Source organism: Oncorhynchus keta, chromosome 6, assembly GCF_023373465.1.
Source record: "Oncorhynchus keta strain PuntledgeMale-10-30-2019 chromosome 6, Oket_V2, whole genome shotgun sequence".
Taxonomy (NCBI): domain Eukaryota; kingdom Metazoa; phylum Chordata; class Actinopteri; order Salmoniformes; family Salmonidae; genus Oncorhynchus; species Oncorhynchus keta.
In genome coordinates this window covers 44,269,648-44,296,020 of record NC_068426.1, presented here as the reverse complement: position 1 = coordinate 44,296,020, position 26,373 = coordinate 44,269,648, and the positions used below count along the sequence as shown (strand labels likewise).

The window sequence follows — 26,373 nt, the reverse complement described above, 5'->3', positions numbered from 1 at the left end:
TGCTTTCAAAAACCACTTCAAAACCCCATGCCAATGTCACTTTAGACCCAGGCTGGGTTGTGCAAGGAATGGTGAGATGCTCTTCCTCTCCATGCTCCTCCTCTCTACTCCCCTCTCCTTCCACTCCTCCCTCCCTCGTCCTCTCTGACGGATGGATGATCAGACAGGATAGAGCACACAAAGACGTTCATGGATGACCAGCAGGGTCTGATTATAACCGTAAAAGCTGTATAGTCAACACAGGGCTGTCACGGTGAACGTATTACTGTCACACCAGCGTTCACCAATCATGACCACAGTCAAATTCCACGTGACCGTTTAGTTACGGTAACTAGGCTTCTCCAAGCTCTGACTCTGCTGATGCTCATGAGTAGCCTACCAAACATGCTAACTACCTGGTACTCAGCACTCTATTGTCCCTCTAGTTACTCTGACACCAATGCAAATGTTATCGAAAATCAGAGCGCATATGCTCATGTTGCGCAATATTTCTATAGGCTATGCAATTGTTTGAGAAAACTGAGTGATGACCTCTATATAAAAAGAGGTACCATCAGCTTTCTATAGGCTAGGCCTACTATATTTATTTATCATTTCCTAATATTAAGCACATTGCTTTACAACAGGAGTAAAGCCTACCTGGTTGGTATGAAAATGAACCACAGGAAAACGCATCCTCCGTTTGCTGTTTAAATGCATACGACAAGTGTTTTTTTTCCACCCGGCCACTGTTTCTAGACAGGTGCATGATAATGGTCTAAATCAAAACACATTTCACACACATTATTTAGTATTAGTGATGCACCGATATCTGGTATTTTCCTTGCCAAAAAAAAGGGTACCAATAACCAGGGCTGGGCGATATGGCCAAAATCTCATGTCCCGATATAGGTAATTTCATATTCCGATAACGATACATATCATGATATAGCACATTTTCTGTAAATTGATGAAATGACCACGTGTAAAGGCCTATTTCTTATTACATTGTTAGTAATGCTCAACAAATAAAAGGTACTTATTTTATTTAGAACCTTTGTGAAAATGTTCAATTAAGCATGTAATACAATATGAATGTATAAAAGGTAAATATAGTTGTAAAGAATATAAATATAGGCCTAAAATATATAAAATATATATTTAGCGGCTTGCCTGTTTTGCATGTTTTTTGGCATTAATACGTGTCACATCAATTTGCATTTGGTACCTTGGGTCGAGTGTTAACTCATGAAACCCCTGTTTCTTGACCCTGTAAATTGGGGCCATGTCTTTGCAGATGTAAGTTGTAACGGCAGCTGTTATCTCTTCCATCTTCGTGATTCTTTGCCATGTGGTGTGACGAGGGCAAAAGCCTCTTGCAACGTCTGAGACTGGGGTTTGTTTTGAGCACTCGACCGTAGACTCTCTCCATACTGTTTCACATGATTCTTCCGTAGGTGGTAAAGGAGGTTAGTGGTGTTTGAGCCTGTTGTCAGGACCGGCCTGTTTCACATGACTCCTGCGTAGGTGGTAAAGGAGGTTAGTGGTGTTTGAGCCTGTTGTCAGGCCTGTTTCACATGACTCCTGCGTAGGTGGTAAAGGAGGTTAGTGTTGTTTGAGCCTGTTGTCAGGACCGGCCTGTTTCACATGATTCTTCCGTAGGTGGTAAAGGAGGTTAGTGGTGTTTGAGCCTGTTGTCAGGACCGGCCTGTTTCACATGACTCCTGCGTAGGTGGTAAAGGAGGTTAGTGGTGTTTGAGCCTGTTTTCGGGACCGGCCTGTTTCACATGACTCCTGCGTAGGTGGTAAAGGAGGTTAGTGGTGTTTGAGCCTGTTTTCGGGACCGGCCTGTTTCACATGACTCCTGCGTAGGTGGTAAAGGAGGTTAGTGGTGTTTGAGCCTGTTTTAGGGACCGGCCTGTTTCACATGACTCCTGCGTAGGTGGTAAAGGAGGTTAGTGGTGTTTGAGCCTGTTTTCGGGACCGGCCTGTTTCACATGATTCTTCCGTAGGTGGTAAAGGAGGTTAGTGGTGTTTGAGCCTGTTGTCAGGCCTGTTTCACATGACTCCTGCGTAGGTGGTAAAGGAGGTTAGTGGTGTTTGAGCCTGTTGTCAGGACCGGCCTGTTTCACATGATTCTTCTGTAGGTGGTAAAGGAGGTTAGTGGTGTTTGAGCCTGTTTTCGGGACCGGCCTGTTTCACATGACTCCTGCGTAGGTGGTAAAGGAGGTTAGTGGTGTTTGAGCCTGTTGTCAGGACCGGCCTGTTTCACATGATTCTTCTGTAGGTGGTAAAGGAGGTTAGTGGTGTTTGAGCCTGTTTTCGGGACCGGCCTGTTTCACATGACTCCTGCGTAGGTGGTAAAGGAGGTTAGTGGTGTTTGAGCCTGTTGTCAGGACCGGCCTGTTTCACATGATTCTTCTGTAGGTGGTAAAGGAGGTTAGTGGTGTTTGAGCCTGTTTTCGGGACCGGCCTGTTTCACATGACTCCTGCGTAGGTGGTAAAGGAGGTTAGTGGTGTTTGAGCCTGTTGTCAGGACCGGCCTGTTTCACATGACTCCTGCGTAGGTGGTAAAGGAGGTTAGTGGTGTTTGAGCCTGTTGTCTGGACCGGCCTGTTCCACATGATTCTTGTGTAGGTAGTAAAGGAGGTTAGTGGTGTTTGAGCCTGTTGTCTGGACCGGCCTGTTCCACATGATTCTTGTGTAGGTAGTAAAGGAGGTTAGTGGTGTTTGAGCCTGTTGTCTGGACCGGCCTGTTCCACATGACTCCTGCGTAGGTGGTAAAGGAGGTTAGTGGTGTTTGAGCCTGTTGTCAGGACCGGCCTGTTTCACATGACTCCTGCGTAGGTGGTAAAGGAGGTTAGTGGTGTTTGAGCCTGTTTTAGGGACCGGCCTGTTTCACATGACTCCTGCGTAGGTGGTAAAGGAGGTTAGTGGTGTTTGAGCCTGTTGTCAGGACCGGCCTGTTTCACATGATTCTTCTGTAGGTGGTAAAGGAGGTTAGTGTTGTTTGAGCCTGTTTTCGGGACCGGCCTGTTTCACATGACTCCTGCGTAGGTGGTAAAGGAGGTTAGTGTTGTTTGAGCCTGTTTTCTGGACCGGCCTGTTTCACATGATTCTTCTGTAGGTGGTAAAGGAGGTTAGTGGTGTTTGAGCCTGTTTTCGGGACCGGCCTGTTTCACATGACTCCTGCGTAGGTGGTAAAGGAGGTTAGTGGTGTTTGAGCCTGTTTTCTGGACCGGCCTGTTTCACATGATTCTTCTGTAGGTGGTAAAGGAGGTTAGTGGTGTTTGAGCCTGTTTTCGGGACCGGCCTGTTTCACATGACTCCTGCGTAGGTGGTAAAGGAGGTTAGTGGTGTTTGAGCCTGTTTTCGGGACCGGCCTGTTTCACATGACTCCTGCGTAGGTGGTAAAGGAGGTTAGTGGTGTTTGAGCCTGTTTTCGGGACCGGCCTGTTTCACATGACTCCTGCGTAGGTGGTAAATGAGGTTAGTGGTGTTTGAGCCTATTTTCGGGACCGGCCTGTTTCACATGACTCCTGCGTAGGTGGTAAAGGAGGTTAGTGTTGTTTGAGCCTGTTTTCTGGACCGGCCTGTTTCACATGATTCTTCTGTAGGTGGTAAAGGAGGTTAGTGTTGTTTGAGCCTGTTTTCGGGACCGGCCTGTTTCACATGACTCCTGCGTAGGTGGTAAAGGAGGTTAGTGGTGTTTGAGCCTGTTTTCTGGACCGGCCTGCAGCATATTTTGCAGAGGACGGTTTTCTGGTCCGTCAGACTTTTCATACCCAAACCACATCCATGTGACCGAAGTAGCACCTCTTAGGTACGAAGCTCTGTGTCACATTCACTCTCCTCCATGTTTGTTTGTGTTGCAAATTTCCTTCCACACGATACGTGTGGAAGAACACAGAGCGTTGCCGAACTGGATCAGGCAGTGCACAGCAGGGCAGTGCACAGCAGGGCAGTGCACAGCAGGGCAGTGCACAGCAGGGCAGTGCACAGCAGGGCAGTGCAGTGCACAGCAGGGCAGTGCACAGCAGCAGGGCAGTGCACAGCAGGGCAGTGCATGGTTAACATTGAGTAAATTGCCAAGACTCCTATTTGATATAGGCCATTTCAATGAATATGTTATATTTACACAAAGAGAGAGAACAATGTAGACAGAGCTAAGAGTCTCACCAAAGCAAAGGAAAATATCCAGTCAGAAAACACTTCTCTCTCTCTCTCTCTCAGATGATCTGGGCCAATAGCAGAAGTCTATTTTTATAGTGGACACTCCAGTGCTATATTTTCTCTCCATACGATACACAGCATAAACAGTTGAAGTTGGAAGTTTACATAGGTTGGGGTCATTAAAACTCGTTTTTCAACCACTCCACAGATTTCTTGTTAAAAACAATCTAAACATAGAATTGACTGAAATCGTACACCTATGCATTCCCCCCAAAATGCGGTGCATTCTTCACATCTCAAATAGTGTGAGCTATACAGCAATTGGAATACCGAATGATTTCAGAAATACAGCAATACAAATGTGCATGCAGCCTTGAAAAACATACAGTGCCTTGCGAAAGTATTATTGGATATTTCAAACTTTTTTAACAAATCAAAAACTGAAAAATTGGGCGTGCAAAATTATTCAGCCCCTTTACTTTCAGTGCAGCAAACTCTCTCCAGAAGTTCAGTGAGGATCTCTGAATGATCCAATGTTGACCTAAATGACTAATGATGATAAATACAAACCACCTGTGTGTAATCAAGTGTCCGTATAAATGCACCTACACTGTGATAGTCTCAGAGGTCCGTTAAAAGCGCAGAGAGCATAATGAAGAACAAGGAACACACCAGGCAGGTCCGAGATACTGTTGTGAAGAAGTTTAAAGCCGGATTTGAATACAAAAAGATTTCCCAAGCTTTAAACATCCCAAGGAGCACTGTGCAAGCGATAATATTGAAATGGAAGGAGTATCAGACCACTGCAAATCTACCAAGACCTGGCCGTCCCTCTAAACTTTCAGCTCATACAAGGAGAAGACTGATCAGAGATGCAGCCAAGAGGCCCATGATCACGGAGATTTGTCTTCCAACAAGACAATGATCCAAAACATAAAGCAAAATCTACAATGGAATGGTTCAAAAATAAACATATCCAGGTGTTAGAATGGCCAAGTCAAAGTCCAGACCTGAATCCAATCGAGAATCTGTGGAAATAACTGAAAACTGCTGTTCACAAATGCTCTCCATCCAACCTCACTGAGCTCGAGCTGTTTTGTAAGGAGGAATGGGAAAAACTTTCAGTCTCTCGATGTGCAAAACTGATAGAGACATACCCCAAGCGATTTACAGCTGTAATCGCAGCAAAAGGTGGCGCTAAAAGTATTAACTTAAGGGGGCTGAATAATTTTGCACGCCCAATTTTTCAGTTTTTGATTTGTTAAAAAAGTTTGAAATATCCAATAAATGTCGTTCCACTTCATGATTGTGTCCCACTTGTTGTTGATTCTTCACAAAAAATGCAGTTTTATATCTTTATGTTTGAAGCCTGAAATGTGGCAAAAGGTCGCAAAGTTCAAGGGGGCCGAATACTTTCGCACGGCACTGTATTAGTCATACTGTGACGTTCTCCTTGGGTATAATCAGGAATCGTGGCCAATATCTAACGTTATCAATATACATTGCTGAGTTGTTGAGATAATGAGGTGTTGAGATAATGAAGATCACCAAATGCAGTGGTTGAGATATTACCTTCAGATTACGTTGCCTTAAAGTTTTAGGAAGGTCATGACATTATCAATCCATTTCGTTGGGGTTGGTCGTGGTTACGTAACGTGTTTGCTGGGTATTTGGCAAAGGAAACATTTCTGGTTGGTCTCGGAATGTAAAACCGTTAGGAAGGGACATTTTTAAAACGGGATTAAGTGAAGTAGCAGCAAATATGTTGAATGAGCAACTAATGAGCAAGTTTTGTCAAAATCCTTTAGGCTTATACCTTTCTTGCCTGGCGACTCACCCTGAAATTAATTCTGCTGCTCAATCGATCGCTACATGCATTCATTGTGGAAAGAAACATCACTTGGCCGACGCGATGTGGATGGGTAGCCAGGCAAATATCTTTTCAGCCTAATATGTATTTTTACTTAGTTTTGTATCTCTTTTTTTAGAAGCATGCTTTTTGTAATTAATAATCTTCACCAAGTTTACCTGGAATTTAGCCCGAAAGGATTTGACAAATGTGAAATGTCCAAACTACATCTCCATACCAGTCATTTGATTGTTTGACCTCAATCAGTTTCATAGAATATGCATTTAGATCTTGAAATACTGTGTTTGTGAACGAATTAGAGCAGGTGTATTAGCCTTGTATTTTTTGAGGACTATTCAGCTTCAGCTAACCACCCTAAAATCTTGTTAGAAATTAACAGAAACATTATAGGTCTACTATGATCTGATATTATATTCTGTTATGTAAAATACAAATGAATCATTGTGATCTTGCAACTTTACTAAACAAGCACCATTGTGAGAAGTGATGAATTTTATATTTATTCTAATAATAAGTGTTGAGTGACTATTAGGCGTAGGTAACAGATCTTGATGCAATGATGTTAACCCTATCAGTCCTGAGACCCCAGCAAAAATCTGTTTTAATTTATCTGCATGTCCAGCCCTCACATTTAGCCTTACAATGAAGTGTTTTACCATTTTTCTTTTCAGGACAGTAGAAGTAGAAACAATTTGACATAAACGATTACATTCATGAGTTTTATTGACAAATGTCAACAACAAAAAGTCTGCCAAAGCAAAAACCGGATTAAATATAAATGTTTATGAATTCTGTAAGTACAGAAATTGTTTGCTCACTGGGAAATTAATATACTGGTCGGTGACAACTGCGTGGCGTTTGGGACAGCAACTATGTGAGCTTATTACTGTATTATAGAATAGAGGTCGACCGATTTTATGATTTTTCAACGCCGAGGACCAAAAAAGCCGATACCGATTAATCGCCCATTTTTAAAAAAATATTTTTGTAATGATGACAATTACAATAATACTGAATGGACACTTATTTTAACATAATACATCAATAAAATCAATTTAGCTTCAAATAAATAATGAAATATGTTTTTAATTTGGTTTAAATAAGGCAAAAACAAAGTTTTGGAGAAGAAAGTAAAAGTGCAATATGTACCATGTAAGAAAGCTAACATTTAAGTTCCTTGCTCAGAACATTTACATTTACATTACATTTAAGTCATTTAGCAGACGCTCTTATTCAGAGCGACTTACAAATTGGTGCATTCACCTTATGACATCCAGTGGAACAGCCACTTTACAATAGTGCATCTAAATCTTTTAAGGGGGGTGAGAAGGATTACTTTATCCTATCCTAGGTATTCCTTAAAGAGGTGGGGTTTCAGGTGTCTCCGGAAGGTGGTGATTGACTCCACTGTCCTGGCGTCGTGAGGGAGTGTGTTCCACCATTGGGGAGCCAGAGCAGCGAACAGTTTTGACTGGGCTGAGCGGGAACTGTACTTCCTCAGTGGTAGGGAGGCGAGCAGGCCAGAGGTGGATGAACGCAGTGCCCTTGTTTGGGTGTAGGCCTGATCAGAGCCTGGAGGTACTGAGGTGCCGATCCCCTCACAGCTCCGTAGGCAAGCACCATGGTCTTGTAGCGGATGCGAGCTTCAACTGGAAGCCAGTGGAGAGAGCGGAGGAGCGGGGTGACATGAGAGAACTTGGGAAGGTTGAACACCAGACGGGCTGCGGCGTTCTGGATGAGTTGTAGGGGTTTAATGGCACAGGCAGAGAGCCCAGCCAACAGCGAGTTGCAGTAATCCAGATGGGAGATGACAAGTGCCTGGATTAGGACCTGCGCCGCTTCCTGTGTGAGGCAGGGTCGTACTCTGCGGATGTTGTAGAGCATGAACCTACAGGAACGGGCCACCGCCTTGATGTTAGTTGAGAACGACAGGGTGTTGTCCAGGATCACGCCAAGGTTCTTAGCGCTCTGGGAGGAGGACACAATGGAGTTGTCAACCGTGATGGCGAGATCATGGAACGGGCAGTCCTTCCCGGGGAGGAAGAGCAGCTCCGTCTTGCCGAGGTTCAGCTTGAGGTGGTGATCCGTCATCCACACTGATATGTCTGCCAGACATGCAGAGATGCGATTCGCCACCTGGTCATCAGAAGGGGGAAAGGAGAAGATTAATTGTGTGTCGTCTGCATAGCAATGATAGGAGAGACCATGTGAGGTTATGACAGAGCCAAGTGACTTGGTGTATAGCGAGAATAGGAGAGGGCCTAGAACAGAGCCCTGGGGACACCAGTGGTGAGAGCGCGTGGTGAGGAGACAGATTCTCGCCACGCCACCTGGTAGGAGCGACCTGTCAGGTAGGACGCAATCCAAGCGTGGGCCGCGCCGGAGATGCCCAACTCGGAGAGGGTGGAGAGGAGGATCTGATGGTTCACAGTATCGAAGGCAGCCGATAGGTCTAGAAGGATGAGAGCAGAGGAGAGAGAGTTAGCTTTAGCAGTGCGGAGCGCCTCCGTGATACAGAGAAGAGCAGTCTCAGTTGAATGACTAGTCTTGAAACCTGACTGATTTGGATCAAGAAGGTCATTCTGAGAGAGATAGCGGGAGAGCTGGCCAAGGACGGCACGTTCAAGAGTTTTGGAGAGAAAAGAAAGAAGGGATACTGGTCTGTAGTTGTTGACATCGGAGGGATCGAGTGTAGGTTTTTTCAGAAGGGGTGCAACTCTCGCTCTCTTGAAGACGGAAGGGACGTAGCCAGCGGTCAGGGATGAGTTGATGAGCGAGGTGAGGTAAGGGAGAAGGTCTCCGGAAATGGTCTGGAGAAGAGAGGAGGGGATAGGGTCAAGCGGGCAGGTTGTTGGGCGGCCGGCCGTCACAAGACGCGAGATTTCATCTGGAGAGAGAGGGGAGAAAGAGGTCAGAGCACAGGGTAGGGCAGTGTGAGCAGAACCAGCGGTGTCGTTTGACTTAGCAAACGAGGATCGGATGTCGTCGACCTTCTTTTCAAAATGGTTGACGAAGTCATCTGCAGAGAGGGAGGAGGGGGGAGGATTCAGGAGGGAGGAGAAGGTGGCAAAGAGCTTCCTAGGGTTAGAGGCAGATGCTTGGAATTTAGAGTGGTAGAAAGTGGCTTTAGCAGCAGACAGAGGAGGAAAATGTAGAGAGGAGGGAGCGAAAGGATGCCAGGTCCGCAGGGAGGCGAGTTTTCCTCCATTTCCGCTCGGCTGCCCGGAGCCCTGTTCTGTGAGCTCGCAATGAGTCGTCGAGCCACGGAGCGGGAGGGGAGGACCGAGCCGGCCTGGAAGATAGGGGACATAGAGAGTCAAAGGATGCAGAAAGGGAGGAGAGGAGGGTTGAGGAGGCAGAATCAGGAGATAGGTTGGAGAAGGTTTGAGCAGAGGGAAGAGATGATAGGATGGAAGAGGCGAGAGTAGCGGGGGAGGGAGAGCGAAGGTTGGGACGGCGCGATACCATCCGAGTAGGGGCAGTGTGGGAAGTGTTGGATGAGAGCGAGAGGGAAAAGGATACAAGGTAGTGGTCGGAGACTTGGAGGGGAGTTGCAATGAGGTTAGTGGAAGAACAGCATCTAGTAAAGATGAGGTCGAGCGTATTGCCTGCCTTGTGAGTAGGGGGAAGGTGAGAGGGTGAGGTCAAAAGAGGAAAGGAGTGGAAAGAAGGAGGCAGAGAGGAATGAGTCAAAGGTAGACGTGGGGAGGTTAAAGTCGCCCAGAACTGTGAGAGGTGAGCCGTCCTCAGGAAAGGAGCTTATCAAGCTCATTGATGAACTCTCCGAGGGGACCTGGAGGGCGATAAATGATAAGGATGTTAAGCTTGAAAGGGCTGGTAACTGTGACAGCATGAAATTCAAAGGAGGCGATAAACAGATGGGTGAAAGAAAGAGAGAATGACCACTTGGGAGAGATGAGGATCCCGGTGCCACCACCCCGCTGACCAGAAGCTCTCGGGGTGTGCGAGAACACGTGGGCGGACGAAGAGAGAGCAGTAGGAGTAGCAGTGTTATCTGTGGTGATCCATGTTTCCGTCAGTGCCAAGAAGTCGAGGGACTGGAGGGAGGCATAGGCTGAGATGAACTCTGCCTTGTTGGCCGCAGATCGGCAGTTCCAGAGGCTACCGGAGACCTGGAACTCCACGTGGGTCGTGCGCGCTGGGACCACCAGATTAGGGTGGCCGCGACCACGCGGTGTGGAGCGTTTGTATGGTCTGTGCAGAGAGGAGATAACAGGGATAGACATGAGAACATATGAAAGCTGGTGGTTCAATATTCCCAGTTAAGTTTTAGGTTGTAGTTATTATAGGAATTATGACATGTTAACTATTTCTCTCTATACCATTTGTATTTCATATACCTTTGAATATTGGATGTTCTTATAGGCACTATAGTATTGCCAGTGTAACAGTATAGCTTCCGTCCCTCTCCTCGCCCCTACCTGGGTTCGAACCAGGGACACATCGACAACCGCCACCCTCAAAGCATCGTTACCCATTGCTCGACAAAAGCCGCGGCCCTTGCAGAGCAAGGGGAATAACTACTTCAAGATCTCTGAGCGAGTGACGTCACCGATGGAAAGCTAGTAGCGCGCACCCCGCTAACTAGCTAGCCATTTCACATCGGTTACACCAGCCTAATCTCGGGAGTTGATAGGCTTGAAGTCAAACAGCTCCATGCTTGAAGCACAGTGAAGAGCTGTTTGAATGAATGCTTATTAGCCTGCTGATGCCCACCACTGCTCAGTTAGACTGCTCTATCAAATAGGTCATTAGGTTTAGGTCATTAATATGGTCAAAACCGGAAACTATAATTTTGAAAACAAAACGTTTATTCTTTCAGTGAAATACGGAAGGAACCGTTCCGTATTTTATCTAACGGGTGGCATCCCTAAGTCTAAATATTGCTGGTACATTGCACAACCTTCAATGTTATGTCATAATTATGTACAATTCTGACAAATTAATTACGGTCTTTGTTAGGAAGAAATGGTCTTCACACAGTTCACAACGAGCCAGGCGGCCCAAACTGCTGCATATACCCGACTCTGTTTGCACGGAACACAAGAGAAGTGAAACCCTTTCCCTAGTTAAAAGAAATTCATGTTAGCAAGGGAATATTAACTAAATATGCAGATTTACAAATATATACTTGTGTAATGTTTTTTTATTGATTTTTTTTAAGGCAATTATGTTTATGGTTAGGTACACATTAGTGCAACGACAATGCTTTTTTTGCAAATGTGCTTGTTAAATCACACAGCAAAGTAGGCTGTGATTCAATGATAAATTAACAGGCACCACATCGATTATATGCAACGCAGGACAAGCTAGATAAACTGGTAATATCATCAATCATGTGTAGTTTGATAGTTTTTTGTAAGATAAGTTTAATGCTAGCTAGCAACTTACCTTGGCTTCTTGCTGTACTCGCGTAACAGGTAGTCAGCTTGCCACGCAGTCTCCCCGTGGAGTGCAATGTAATCGCCCACAATCGGTGTCCAAAAATGCAGATTACCGATTGTTAAGAGAACTTGAAGTCGGCCCTGATTAATCTGTCACCATGTCCTAGGATTTCCAATGATCTACTCCAATCCAGCCCGCAAATGTATATATTTTTTTATGCATTAAATATTATATTTGAGTTACGATTTTGAGAGGGGGTATAGGAAATAGGTATGTTCCTTGATACAGTTGGTAAAGCTGACGACTTCTCCGAGTTGAGACAGACTGGCTGGGCGACTTAGCTTTCGGTGCAAACATATTGGGGCATCTGAACGATCTGAATGTGAAACTGCAGGGAAATGGTGTTTTTGTGCATGAACGCTATTCCAATGCATTCAAGACCAAACTTATGTTGTTATCCAGACAAATGAACAGCCGGTCTCACTCATTTTCCAACATTGCCTGCACTGAACGCGCCCACATTGCAGTGCCGCACTGAGACATACAGTAGCACTTTAATCGACCTGCATGCTGAGTCCCCCCCCCGCTTCACTAAGATAGAGACCTGAGCTGGAGCTTGTATCATGCCCCCCCTGTCTTTCGACAGTGAGAAAGCACCACCAGCCACACACCACAATTGGAGCTCATCGACGTCCAACGTGACAGTGCTTTGAAGGAGAAGTACAAAACAGCAACAATAGACCAGTTCTATGGCTCACTGACTGAAACAAAGTTTCCAAACACAAAGGATGTTTGTTTTATTCGGGTCCCCATATGTGTGTGAACAAATGTTCTCAGTCATGAATTACAATCCCGTCATTGGTCAAATTTAACAAATGACCACTTGTCAGCTGTTCAAAAGAATCTCTACATCAAAGATGACACCAGACTTTGATGCCCTTGCCAAGAGGCGTGACCAGACCCATTGTTCACATTAAGACTTGAATAACCGTGACTGGTAGGCAGGAATTATGCCTTATCATGGTGATTGTTATGCAGTGAGAATTCGGCTCCAGTTCGGACTCTACAGACGTTTTTGTGTAAAAGTCCCTGTCTCACAAACTGCACTTGCTCAGCCCCTGTTAATCATGCAGACTAATGGTTGGTATCTACGGATGCAGAAGAAATGGACAAATCCAAGTGTACAACTATTTAAAGTTTGTAGCTTGTGGTGCTGAAGGATAGCTCTGCACATTCCACCAGTTCAGGAACAAACAACAATATGCCTATGCCTACGTGATCTAGCTATGTATAGACTATAGCCTAATATAAATGTCAATATCATTGCACTGTTTGCGAGGAGAGCTTTATTGCGAGTAGGCATTTCATTGTATTGTGTAGCTTCAAACTTGACCACATAGTGATTAGCTTGACCACATAGTTACAAACCAGTACATTCGGAAAGTATCCAGACTCCTTTACTTTTTCCACATTTTGTTACATTTACAGCCTTATTCTAAAATGTATTAAATTGTTTGATGAATACAATCTACACAAAATACCCCATAATGACAAGACAAAAACAACTTTTTAGATTTCTTTGCAAAAAAAACTTAATTGACATTTACATGAGGATCCAGAATATTTACTCAGTACTTTGTTGAAGCACATTTGGCAGTGATTACAGCCTCAAGTCTTCTTGGGTATGACGCTACAAGCTTGGCACACCTGTATTTGGGGAGTTTCTCCCATTCTCTGCAGATCCTCTCAAGCTCTGTCAGGTTAGATGGGGAGCATCGCTGCACAGCTATTTTCAGGTCTCTCCAGTGTCTGGCTGGGCCACTCAAGGACATTCAGAGACTTGTCCCGAAGCCACTCCTGCATTGTCTTGGCTGTGTGCTTTAGGGTCATTGTCCTGTTGGAAGGTCAACCTTTGGCGCAGTCTGAGGTTCTGAGCACTCTGAAGCAGGTTTTCATCAAGGATCTCTTTGTACTTTGCTCCATTCATCTTTTCTTCGATCCTGACTCCTCCTCCCGCTGAAAACATCCCCACAGCATGATGCTGCCACCACCATTCTTCACCATAGGGATGGTGCCAGGTTTCCTCCAGATGTGACTCTTGGCATTCAGGCCAAAGAGTTCAATCTTGGATTCATCAGACCAGAGAATGTTGTTTCTTATGGTCTGAGAGTCTTTAGGTGCCTTTTGGCAAACTCCAAGCGGGCTGTCATGTGCCTTTTACTGAAGATTGGCTTCCGTCTGGCCACTCTATCATAAAGGCCTGATTGGCGGAGTGCTGCGGAGATGGTTGCCCTTCTGGAAGATTCTCCCTTCTCCACAGAGGAACTCAGAAGCTCTGTTAAAGTGACCATTGGGTTCTTGGTCAGCTCACTGACCAAGGCCCTTCTCCCCTGATTGCTCCGTTTGGCCGGGCGGCCAGCTCTAGGAACAGCCTTGGTGGTTCCAAACTTCTTATATTTAAGAATGATGGAGGCCACTGTGTGCTTGGGGACCTTCAATGCTACAAAAAAGATATGGAACAACACATCTGCTACACTGATCCTCAGCACGGGGGCCCTTCGGGGGTGCGTGCTCAGTCCCCTCCTGTACTCCCTGTTCACACATGACTGCACGGCCAGGCACGACTCCAACACCATAATTTAAGTTTGCCGATGACACAACGGTGGTAGGCCTGATCAACAATGACAAGACCGCATATAGGTAGGAGGTCAGAGACCTGGCCAACAACAACCTTTCCTCAACGTAATCAAGAAAAGGAGAGCTGAGCACACCCCCATTCTCATTGACAGGAGAGAGAGAGCTTCAAGTTCCTTGGTGTCCACATTACCAAGAAACTAACATGGTCCAAGCACACCAAGACAGCTATGAGGAGGGCATGACAAAACCTATTCCCCTCAGGAGACTGAAAAGATTTGGCATGGGTCCTCAGATCCTCAAAACGTTCTACAGATGCACCATCGAGAGCATCCTGACTGTTTGCATCACTGCCTGGTATGCTCGGCCTTCGACCGCAAGGCGCTACAGAGAGTAGTGCGTACTTCCCAGTACATCACTGGGGACAAGGTTCCTGCCATACAGGACCGCTATACCAGGCGGTGTCAGAGGAAGGCCCTAAAAATTGTCAAAGACCCCAGCCACCCCAGTCCTAGACTGTTCTCTCTACTACCGCACGTCAAGCGGTACCGGAGTGCCAAGTCTAGGTCGAAGAGGCTTCTAAACAGCTTCTACCCCCAAGCCATAAGACTACTGAACATCTAATCAAATGGCTTTTTGCATTACCCCCCCTCTTATGCTGCTGGTACTGTTATTGTCTATGCATAAGTCACTTTATTAACTCTAACCACGTGTATATTACCTTGACTTACTGGCGCCCCCGCACATTGACTCTACCCCTGTATATAGCCTCACTATTGTTATTTTACTGCTGCTCTTTAATTATTTGTTACTTTTACTTATTTTATTTATTTTGTATTTTTCTTAACTGCATTGTTGTTTAAGGGCTTGTATATTCCGCTTTAGGCTTAATTTGAGCTTCAAGAGTTATATTATTCCATGTGAAAGCCTACACTATTTTTCTTACAAAGAATGCAAATGTTACAATGATACATCCATGAGAAATTAAACACAATGTGAAGTATAAGTTCTGACAGTTTCATTATTCTTGATAAAATTAAATACAAAAATTCTGATTAAAAATCAAGAACAGCTTCACCAGACACCATAACTAAAGTTGGCCGTGTGCAGTAGATCATCTCCTGGGTGTCAACCAACAGGAAGGAGCATAAAGGCAGAATCTGCCAAGGCCAGCAGCAGTAGGCAGAGGGAGGAAGAGTGTCGAACATCTTCTTCTGGTTAGGGAAATTCATCTCTGGCTCCTCTTCAGTAATTTGTGTGTTAATTTTTGGACAAACTCTCATTGTCTCCATGGCGATAATGGAGCAGCTTTCATTGCATATGGTGCGTTGATCTAGGAAGCTACGGTATCCATGCAGTCAAAGGAATGAATATAGGCTTTTTCTTTTTTTAGGGGGGGAGGGGTGTCAGCTTAATATTGTGGAAAGATTGTTGATTCCATCAATGTAATTCTCTTCATCATTTCCAATCCCCCATTTAGTTTTTTTTGTAAATATATATATTTCCATATACAGTGGGGAGAGCAAGTATTTGATAAACTGCCGATTTTGCAGGTTTTCCTACTTACAAAGCATGTAGATGTCTGTCATTTCTTATCATAGGTACACTTCAACTGTGAGAGACGGAATCTAAAACAAAAATCCAGAAAATCACATTGTATGATTTTTAAGTAATTCATTTGCACTTTATTGCATGACATAAGTATTTGATGCATCAGAAAAGCAGAACTTAATATTTGTTACAGAAACCTTTGTTTGCAATTACAGAGATCATACGCTTCCTGTAGTTCTTGACCAGGTTTGCATACACTGCAGCAGGGATTTTGGCCCACTCCTCCATACAGACCTTCTCCAGATCCTTCAGGTTTCGGGGCTGTCGCTGGGCAATACGGACTTTCAGCTCCCTCCAAAGATGTTCTATTGGGTTCAGGTCTGGAGACTGGCTAGGCCACTCCAGGACCTTAAGATGCTTCTTATGGAGCCACTCCTTAGTTGCCCTGGCTGTGTGTTTCAGGTCGTTGTCATGCTGGAAGACCCAGCCACGACCCATCTTCCATGCTCTTACTTAGGGAAGGAGGTTGTTGGCCAAGATCTTGCGATACATGGCCCCATCCATCCTCCCCTCAATACGGTGCAGTCGTCCTGTCCCCTTTGCAGAAAAGCATCCCCAAAGAATGATGTTTCCACCTCCATGCTACACGGTTGGGATGGTATTCTTGGGGTTGTACTCATCCTTCTTATTCCTCCAAACACGGCGAGTGGAGTTTAGACCCAAAAGCTCGATTTTTGTCTCATCAGACCACATGACCGTCTCCCATTCCTCCTCTGGAACATCCAGATGGTCATTGGCAAACTTCAGACGGGCCTGGACATGCGCTGTCTTGAGCAGGGGGACCTTGCGTGCGCTGCAGGATTTGAATCCATGACGGCATAGTGTGTTACTAATGTTTTTTTTTTTTTTAGACTGTGGTCCCAACTCTCTTCAGGTCATTGACCAGGTCCTGCCGTGTAGTTCTGGGCTGATCCCTCACCTTCCTCATGATCATTGATGCCCCGCGAGGTGAGATCTTGCATGGAGCCCCAGACCGAGGGTGAATGACCATCATCTTGAACTTCTTCCAATTTTCTAATAATTGCGCCAACAGTTGTTGCCTTCTCACCAAGCTGCTTGCCTATTGTCCTGTAGCCCATCCCAGTCTTGTGCAGGTCTACAATTTTATCCCTGATGTCCTTACACCCTCTCTGGTCTTGGCCATTGTGGAGAGGTCTGTTTGATTGAGTGTAAGGACCGGTGTCTTTTATACAGGTAACGAGTTCAAAGAGGTGCAGAGAATACAGGTAATGAGTGGAGAACAGGAGGGCTTCTTAAAGAAAAACTAACAAGTCTGTGAGAGCAGGAATTCTTACTGGTTGGTAGGTGATCAAATACTTATGTCATGCAATAAAATGCTAATTAATTTATTAAAAATCACCCAATGTGATTTTCTGCAAAATCGGCAGTGTATCAAATACTTGTTCTCCCCACTGTATAATATATAAAAAGATATGCAAAGAAAATATGTAAATATATATACACGACAAGACGAGGACAAAGGACGTCTAACTGCTATGTCATCTTGGATGTCGTTAGTAATGTAAGAAATAATAATACATTAAAGAAATTATACGTTAATAAACAAAATACTGCAAAGTTTCCTAAGAGCAAGAAGCAAGGGAACCCTCTGTCGGGTTACTTGTCTTGCAGCCTTTCATTCACCATCTTGAATAAATGTTTACATTTGTATACACCAGTCACTGATGTTTTCTGTAATCCACTTTTTGTTCCCCTCTTCAGGCTAAAGAGATCCTGACCAAGGAGTCCAACGTGCAGGAGGTGCGCTGTCCCGTCACGGTGTGCGGAGATGTACACGGCCAGTTCCATGACCTCATGGAGCTTTTCAGAATCGGGGCAAATCGCCCGACACCAACTACCTATTCATGGGGACTACGTAGACCGAGGCTACTACTCGGTGGAAACAGTCTCGCTGCTTGTCGCACTAAAGGCAAGTGAACTCTGAACTTGATGAGTGGGCTAAAACCACAGTATTTCAGTTTCTGGTATAAAGTCTGCCTTGCCGTCAGGGGTTGGAACCGGTTCAGTGAACAGGACCAAAAACCGGAAAATTACTTAATTTTTAGAGGAACTGAAACAACCAGGAGCGAAAGTGCCGCATGGGAACCACTTACAAATGTTATTTTACGTTCCAGGCATTTTTTTCAGTCCCACAAAAAAAACGCAACAAAGCACCTATACAAAGCCCTCACTCTGTCACTCAAATAAGTTCCTATCTGCCAGTTAAAAATCTTTGACAGTGCATGTAGGCTACCAGCCCCTCCCCCTCCGAAATATAGTCTACTGGTAGAAAAAAAGTGTGTTTTTTTCCAAATGCGACGGAGAGTGCATGATTGTAAATGGTTTTGAATACGATGCAGTTTAGTTTTCACATGGTGGCTGCTGTCACATTCTTTGTAATGAAAATGCCTTTAATCAAGTTTTTAGGCCTAGAGCTTTTGGCTAAACTCTCTCTCGCTCCGCAGGTCCGTTACCCAAAGCGCATCACGATACTGCGGGGGAACCACGAGAGCAGACAGATCACCCAGGTGTATGGCTTCTACGACGAGTGCTTGAGGAAGTACGGCAATGCCAATGTATGGAAGTACTTCACAGACCTCTTCGACTATCTCCCCCTGACGGCCCTTGTGGACGAACAGGTAACACAAGTGCATAAAGTGGTGTTATTTTATGTCATGCTGAATCCCAAATGGCACCCTTTTTCCTTTATAGTGCCCTACTTTTGACCAGGGCCTGATTTTCACCAGTGTCCATAGGGCTGTGGTCAAAAGTAGTCAGAAGTTTACATACACTTACTTGTAGGTTGTCATGAAAACTTGTTTTTCAACCACTCCACAAATTTCGTGTTAACAAACTATAGTTTTGGCAAGTCGGTCAGGACATCTACTTTGTGAATGACACCAGTAATTTTCCAAACATTTGTTTACAGACAGATTATTTAACTTATAATTCACTGTATCACAATTCCAGTGGGTCAGAAGTTTACATGCACAAAGTTGACTGAACCTTTAAACAGCTTGGAATATTCCAGAAAAGGATGTCATGGCTTTAGAAGCTTCTGACAGGCTAATTGACACCATTTGAGTCAATTGGATGTGTACCTGTGGATGTATTTCAAGACCTACGTTCAAACTCAGTGCCTCTTTGCTTGACATCATGGGAAAATCAAAAGAAATCAGCCAAGACCTCAGAAATAAAATAAACCTCCACAAGTCTGGCTCATCCTTGGGAGCAATTTCCAAATGCCTGAAGGTACCATGTTCATCTGTACAAACAATAGTATGCAAGTATAAACACCATGGGACCACGCAGCCGTCATACCGCTCAGGAAGGAGATGTGTTCTGTCTCGTAGAGATGAACGTACTTTGGTGCGGAAAGTGCAAATCAATCCCAGAACAACAGCAAAAGACCTTGTGAAGATGCTGGAGGAAACGGGTACAAAAGTATCTATATCCACAGTTAAACGAGTGCTATATCGATATAACCTCAAATGCCACATAACAAGGAAGAAGCCACTACTCCAAAACCGCCATAAAAAAGCCAGACTATGATTTGCAACTGCACATGGGGACAAAGATCGTACTTTTTGGAGAAATGTCCTCTGGTCTGATGAAACAAAAATGGTTGGCCATAATGACCATTGTTATGTTTGGAGGAAAAAAAGGGGACGCTTGCAAGCCAAAGAACACCATCCAATCGTGAAGCACGGGGTGGCAGCATCATGTTGTGGGGGTGCTTTGCTGCAGGAGGTACTTGTGCACTTAGGAAAATAGATGGCATCATGAGGATGGAAAATTATGTGAATATTTTGAAGCAACATCTCAAGTCATCAGTCAGGAAATTAATGCTTGGTTGCAAATGGGTGTTCCAAATGGACAATGACCCCAAGCATACTTCCAAAGTTGTGGCAAACTGGCTTAAGGACAGCAATGTCAAGGTATTGGAGTGGCCATCACAAAGCCCTGACCTCAATCCTATAGAAAATTTATGGGCAAAACTGACAAACCGTGTGCGAGCAAGGAGGCCTACAAACCTGACCCAGTTACGCAAGCTCTGTTATGAGGAATGGGCCAAAATTCACCCAATTTATTGTGGGAAGATGGTGGACGGCTACCTGAATTGTTTGACCCAAGTTAAACCATTTAAATGCAATGCTACCAAATACTAATTGAGTGTATGTAAACTTCTGACCCACTGGGAATGTGATGAAAGAAATAACCCTGAAATGAATCCTTCTCTCTGCTATTATTCTGACATTTCACATTCTTAAAATAAAGTGGTGATCCTAACTGACCTACGACGGGAATTTTTACTTGGATTAAATGTCAGGAATTGTGAAAACTGAGTTTTAATGTATTTAAGGTGCATGTAAACTTCCGACTTCAACTGTACATAATAGGGTGTCGTTTGGGATATACATTGAATGTTATGCATAAGTTCAAAGGAAGCCTTCCTAATTATGTTTGTGATTTACATGTAGGCAACAACCCTCTTATCCAAAGTGACTTGTCTCACGTAAAGGTAAATCAGGTCTATTCTTTCGTCCTATGCTGTAGATCTTCTGTCTGCACGGTGGCCTCTCCCCCTCCATAGACACACTGGATCACATCCGGGCCCTGGATCGTCTGCAGGAGGTTCCACACGAGGTCAGTGTTGCCTGACAGAGGACCTAATTAGCCCTGTCAACCACGCAGACAGTGGGGGTAGGATACCAGCTAGCTGTCAGCACCGAGAGGGGCTGTCAGATGTTATGAGGTCGACTGCATGATGGTGTGGTGGTGTTGACCTACCGCAGTGTTCGAGCCAAGCCCCAGGTTGTGTTCAGTAGGCACCAAATGGAGTACAATAGGGAGACCTTAACTGGACTTGTCCACGGTGAAATAATCCTTTTTGTTTTCTGTCTGTTTTGCTACGTCGTGCCATAATGAACATGACCCTGGTCTCTTTTCGAGGCTATTCGGGTTCCAATGCATCACTGTCATTGATGGCTGCAGTCTTATGACAAATATTAGGATTATTTGTCTCCTTTGCAATCCTACTGCCCATTACATATTTAATATGATCTCTGTGTTCAAGCCGTCCTCAATAAGGTCAGAATCCCTATGCGGCAATTTATTGAGGGCTGCTTTTCGTGTGTGTGTGTGTTTCAGGGGCCCATGTGTGACCTGCTGTGGTCAGACCCAGATGACCGTGGGGGCTGGGGCATCTCCCCCCGAGGTGCTGGCTACACCTTTGGGCAGGACATCTCGGAAACCTTCAACCATGCCAACGGTCTTACCCTTGTGTCCCGTGCCCACCAACTTGTCATGGAGGTAACCACAGTTGTGCTTTTAGTTTAGTCAGTTAATGTTTATGCTCAGTGTCTTTATATAATAATAATAATAATAATAATAATATATGCCATTTAGCAGACGCTTTTATCCAAAGCGACTTACAGTCATGTGTGCATACATTCTACGTATGGGTGGTCCCGGGAATCGAACCCACTACCCTGGCGTTACAAGCGCCATGCTCTACCAACTGAGCATGGCGATTCGATTGCCAGAGACGCTACCCAGTCGTTCATTCTAAATGTTATCCCTTGCTTGCTAGTTAGCCAACTATGACTAATTTAGTCACGTCAAACAATGCAGCCAGAATAACAACAAAGTAGCTGCCTTTGCATAAGCTATTTTCTAGTGGTATTTATTTGGATAAATCCATAACAATGAGCTAATGAGGCGCGATTTCACCTGGCATAGAAACATGTGCTCTCTCGTCAGGACACTGTTGTTCAGAGGAGCTAGGCAACAACACAGCTAACACAATCACCTCAAACTGAAGCTGGAAAGACTGCAAACTAGCTGCACTTCATTTTGTTTTTCCTTTTTTCAATTGATATGTCTTTGTATATATATCCATCAAAATGATGCCAGCTGATTCATGATTTCAACTGGCTGAGAAACGCTGCCTGTCTGTCTCCCCCGTCCAGAGATGTTCATTACTATGGGACAGCTGGAGATCAAATTGTTATATTTAATCAATGTTGCAAATGTCAGAGAGACAGACAACAAGGTGTATACAAATCTCTGCTGTTAAACTAAATGTTAGTCTCAAAGAAATGTGAGAGAATGTCTAGATGCTTTTTATAGTGGAGATTTTAAAGTTTATAAATTGCCTGGCATTCAGAGACTTCTCCGGACATTCAGAGAATTGTCCCGAAGCCACTCCTGCATTGTCTTGCCTGTGTGCTTAGGGTCGTTGTCATGTTGGAAGGTGAACCTTCGCCCCCAGTCTGAGTTTCTGAGCGTTCTGGAGCAGGTTTTCTTCAAGAGTCTCGCTGTACTTTGCTTTGTTCATATTTCCCTCGATCCTCACTAGTCTCCCAGTCCCTGCCGCTGACAAACATCCCCACAGCATGATGCTGCCATCACCATGCTTCACCATAGGTATGGTGCTAAGTTTCCTCCAGACGTGATGCTTGGCATTCAGGCCAAAGAGTCAGACCAGAGAATGTTGTTTCTCATGGTCTGAAAGTCCTTTAGGTGCCTTTTGGCAAACTCAAAGCGGGCTGTCGTGTGCCTTTTACTGAGGAGTGTCTTCCGTCTGGCCACTCTTCAATAATTGGCGTGCTGCAGAGATTGTTGTCCTTCTGGAAGTTTCTCCTATCTCTACAGAGGAAGTCTGGAGCTCTGTCAGAGTGACCTCACTGACCAATGCCTTTCTCCCCTGATTGCTCAGTTTGGCTGTGAAGCCAGCTCTAGGAAGAGTCTGGGTGGTTCCAAACTTCTTTCAATTAATATATACTTGGTTGGTGTAGTTTTAGTATCAAAGCATGTAGCAATTACAGTGATTCTGGGAGTAAAATGCTTCTGTAGATGGTTTAGAATTTGAATCCTCCCATGGAAGAGAGGACAATTTTTCTAAATGTTTCAAGTCAAATATTGTAGTACTTCCGTTCTGTACATGGAACCTGAAGGTCTGTTAAGACTGCCCAGAGGGAATTGAATTTGAGATGTCAAAATGAACAGATATCGCGGTAAGAGCAGATGTAGCCTACACACACTTGAGTTAGCTTGCCCTCCATGTCTTTCTAGATGTTTCAGCTGCAAGCTACTGTGCAAGTGTTAGCTGTTTAACATGGATAAATAATTCAGGAGTCTTGTGTACACCGTTTTCATTTATAGTATTATCCACTACCGGCTTTGAGGGAGGAGCTGGCAGCTTGTGTCCAAAATGGAACCCTATCCCGCACGCAGTGCACTATTTTTGAACAGGGCTCTCTTTTTAACATTTACTGAGAGGAATAGATTGCTATTTGGGACGCATCCTTGGAATTCACCTGGCTCAGAATGTAGAGTTGGAAATTAAACCATGTACTGGTTGTAAGGGAAGGGTTTAAGTACCTAAAATACATACATGGCATATGCCCTCAGAAAGATCTAACTAATGATTAGAATAAGCAATTTAAGGTTCACTTAACTTTTTATGGTGATGCTGATTTTTGTTTTCCAGGGCTACAACTGGTGTCATGACCGAAACGTTGTCACCATCTTCAGTGCACCAAACTACTGCTATCGCTGTGGCAACCAAGCTGCCATCATGGAACTGGACGATACTCTTAAATACTCTTTGTAAGTCACATCGAGGTTATCTGAGGCTCTAAGGACAGGTGAACTCAGATTAGTGTTTATAACCAGTTTTCCATCCAACCATTTCATACAGATGAATTACCTGATGCCTTAGAGTCACTACCAGACTGATGGAAACAGGATATGCTGGTACAATTGTATAAATGTCGACAGACAATTTGTTGGTTTCGACACGGGATCTTTTCAAATCAAATGTTATTGGTCACATTCACATGGTTAGCAGATGTTATTGTGAGTGTAGTGAAATGCTTGTGCTTCTAGTAACAACAGTGCAGCAATATCTAACAATTCCACAACAAATACCTAATGCACACAAATCTACTAAAGGAATGAAATAATATCTACATTCATGGATGAGCAACGTCAGGGCGGCATTTTTGTGTCTGTAAAATGTATAAAGTGAGAAATGGCGGTGGAAATGCATTTTATGGTATAATAACCATCATATTGAAGTCAACTTGATATGTTGTGTGGTCCTCCCACTACGACTCGGGAAAGCATGCAGTTTATTAGGCCACAGATTAAATAAATGATGATGAACTTCACCGAGTGGTGAAAGTGAATGGTGGGGAGCTTGATACACCGTACTTATTCTGGTGATGTGTATTTATCAATGCATGGCTGCCATTTGACAAATACATATCGTCTAGTCTACCTGCACTGTATCTGCCAGCTGTTGGCTATAGTGCACGTGCCAAGACCAGAGTGGACACATTTGTTGTATAATGCAACAGTATTTGTGACACTGCATTATTTTTATTTGCAGTACGTCTACACGCATAGTCCTGTATCCACAATAAGTCTGTTTGATTTGTGCTAATTTTCCAAAATTCTATGCACTTTTCCATGAATGCTGTGTTCTTTTGCTATCAATGCACATAACAATCAATGCACATAACAATCAATGCACATAACAATCAATGCACATAACAATCAATGCACATAACAATCAATGCACATAACAATCAATGCACATAACAATCAATGCACATAACAATCAATGCACATAACAATCAATGCACATAACAATCAATGCACATAACAATCAATGCACATAACAATCAATGCACATAACAATCAATGCACATAACAATCAATGCACATAACAATCAATGCACATAACAATCAATGCACATAACAATCAATGCACATAACAATCAATGCACATAACAATCAATGCACATAACAATCAATGCACATAACAATCAATGCACAAACATAACTATCAATGCTGCTGAATTCATAGTTGTTTTTTCTCATCCGCGTAGCATTTATTTTGGTGATTTTTAGTTCTCGGTGATTATATTATAAATACAAAATATATACAGTGCCTTCAGAAATGATTCACACCCCTTGACTTTTTCCAGATATTGTTGTTGCAGCCTGAATGTAGAATGGATTCATTTGAGATTTTTTTGTCACTGGTATTGTCACACAATACCCCGTAATGTCAAAGTGGAATTAGGTGTTTTGAAATTTGTACAAATGTAATTACAAATGAAAAGCTGAAATGTCTTGAGCCAAGTATTCAACCCCTTTTGTTATGGCAAGCCTAAATAAGTTCCAGAGTAAAACAAATGTTGCTTAAGTTGCATGGACTCACTGTGTGCAATAATAGTGTGTAACATCATTTTTGAATGACTACCTCATCTCTGTACCCCACACATACAATTATCTGTAAGGTCCCTTTGTCGAGCATTGAATTTCAAACACAGATTCAACCACAAAGACCAGGGAGGTTTTCCAATGCCTCGCAAAGAAGGGCACCTATTGGTAGATGGGTAAAAATGCCGGAATTATTGTAATCAATTGTAATTGTTCTGAAATGTTCAAATGTGCCAGTTCTGTAATGGTCTTCATTGGAGTCATCCTAATGTTGTATTTCCTGTCCTCCTCCAGCCTTCAGTTTGACCCTGCACCTCGACGCGGGGAGCCCCATGTCACCCGCCGTACCCCGACTACTTCTTATAAAGAGGAAGAAGACTGCAAGACCGCTACAGCAAGCAACAAACCCTAAAACCTGTGTGCATATGACCTGTTAAAACATGAAAGCACTGACATGGACCAAAATGTGCCATATAAGCATTGAGTACATAATACAAATTGCCCTGTGTCTCAGTAATGCAACACAGTGTTCCGTTTGAGCCTTTACTGTAGTTGCCTGCTGTATAATATTGATGTTATTTTGTTCATGGGCTCTACACACAGAGAGAAAGCATCCCTATATACAGTATTTCCCATTATTGCGTCTGAGCGCACAGGCACTGCCATTGAGGCAATCTCTATTTTGAAGTGGTCCATTTTCTTCACGATTGGCTGATCTCTGATTACCCGGTTGGCCATGATATTTGGGGGTGCTAAAATGGCCTTTGGCCACTAGAGGCCTCTCTCTGCAACTGTACATTACTCTGCACAAAACATGTAATAACTTGCTTACTTTCCCCACCCAAATATCACTGGACAATGATACATTTTCCATTGGCGATGCCTTGAATGTGAATAATGGTATTTTATACAAATGCACAAGCTTACATCCCCAGCCCACTCTTCTTCACCAAACTTCTTCCTACTCTTCCCCTTGGGCTAATCTACCTGTTTATTTTCCTCTGTATATTTGTCATGAAATTATTCTCTTTGGATGCATTTGAACTAATAAAGTACTTTTAATTGTAAATGACACCAAACCACTGACTCCCAGGGATATTTTCAATCAAAATGGTCCACTCATACAGTAAATCCGTGTGGCAAAATGTTTTAATAAAGCTTGGGAACCACTGTTTGAGCATTGGGAAGAGTACACTAGGCAGAGGTGGGAAAAGTACTCAATTGTTATACTTGAGTAAAAGTAAAGATACCTTAATAGAAAATGACTCAAGTAACCCAGTAAAATACTACTAAATGAGCTTAAGTACAGTGGTGGAAAAAGTACTCAATTTTCATACTTGAGTTAAAAGTAGAAAGTAAATGCTATACATAAAATTCCTTATTTAGCAAACCAAATGGCACAATTGACTTTTGAATTACTTTTTTGACAGCCGAGGGCACACCAACACTCAAACAAAGCATTT

General features: G+C 43.8%; 1 pseudogene; it reads left to right on the top strand.

The window, feature by feature from the left end:
- The window catches only part of LOC118385557 (serine/threonine-protein phosphatase 2A catalytic subunit beta isoform-like), a 369,785-nt pseudogene that overhangs the window by 9,894 nt on the left and 333,518 nt on the right, over positions 1-26,373 (top strand).